Genomic DNA, 1,502 nt, shown 5'->3' on the forward strand with positions numbered 1-1,502 from the left:
AGAGACACAAAGAGAGAGAGAGAGACGCGCGGAGCCCTCAATCCTCCCATAATCTGACTTAAAAAACAACCTTACAAGGATTACCTATCGGCTGATCTGCTTTGTATGCAGAATGTGCCGGTGAAATGGAAATGAGCAACTGTTCAAGATGGCGCTCACCAAAAAAAAAGGGAGCCACATCTGCACGGACCGATTAATCCGAAACATTCAGAGGAATCTCAAGTCATTTGCAATATCACAGAGCCCATAATCAAGATTCACTGCCAGAGCCCGAGAGTGCGGCGCAGAGTCAATGCCCAGTTCAATGAGGGCTGATGGGATGTATAATTTCATGACAGATACATGTATTCACAGGCAAAAAATACAACAACTTACCCCAGAAAGGGGATACACACCCAATTATTGATGGGAGGCAGGAGGCAGGAGCAAATGAAATATTTAAAATGTGTGCTCAGTATTCATCAAATGCTAATTTAGATATTGAACAAAAATAATATGGGCTTTGCTTTTAATATCAGCATAGTCATGCATCCATCTAGAAACATGGATATAAATATGCATCTCTACCTGATCACATCCATGTCCCAGCATCAATTAGGATCGTGTTTATTGAAAAGATTACAGGCTTATTTGTTCTAACAGGTAACGAACTGAGGAGACACATTAGAGACAAACCACTGAGATCCCGGACCCATATTGGGAGGAGACCAGTTTAATGTGTGGCAACTCGCATTTCAAATGTGAAAATGAGGTGAACAGATATGCAGATTTTGAAGGGAAAAAAAAGGGAATCTGTGGCATGAATTGTTGGTTTGAACCTTGCAAAGCCATGCTAAATCCAGCCTTTAAAGCCACACAGCAAGCTATAAAAAGTAGGAGCTGGCTGATAGGCAGGTGAGATGCATTGTTGTTGGGCCATCTGACAGTCGAACTCCTGAGGAAGGGGGAAACAGAGGAACAGGCCAGTGGGGTGCCTTATGAATTTAGACTAAGTTGAGATTCAACATTTTACCAAAACACTCTCCCCCTCTGAAGTGTCAACAAATGCAAACCCAACACAACAAAAAACCGTGCTGGTGGAAACACATTTTTGCCAGTGCTTCTTTGTAATCTGTCATGGGGATTTACATGGGGACACTTTGACAACATGTGCCAGGATTGCTCCTGGTTAATGAAAGCAGGAACACAGCTTTATAGCCGCAGCAATCACTACGTCTGTATTCGTGATAAAACGTGTGCTTTATGAGGGACATCGCTCCGTGTGACCAGACCTCCATGCATGTTCTTGTCTGTATTTGTGCTCTTATGACACATCATCGGTTGCAACCCAAGTCAAGATCTTCATGCAGTCAAAATCTCAGTATTTGTCCCGGATCCGCCCATTTTATCGAGGACACACCCGGTGGCTGCAGAAGGCCCTGACTGCACCCGGCTTAAGGCCACGTTTACACGTATTAACAAAAACGGATATTTCCCCCTCTACGTTTTGAAAAAATATCCTC

The sequence above is a fragment of the Cololabis saira genome, chromosome 3 (genome assembly GCF_033807715.1).
Source record: "Cololabis saira isolate AMF1-May2022 chromosome 3, fColSai1.1, whole genome shotgun sequence".
Classification (NCBI taxonomy): domain Eukaryota; kingdom Metazoa; phylum Chordata; class Actinopteri; order Beloniformes; family Belonidae; genus Cololabis; species Cololabis saira.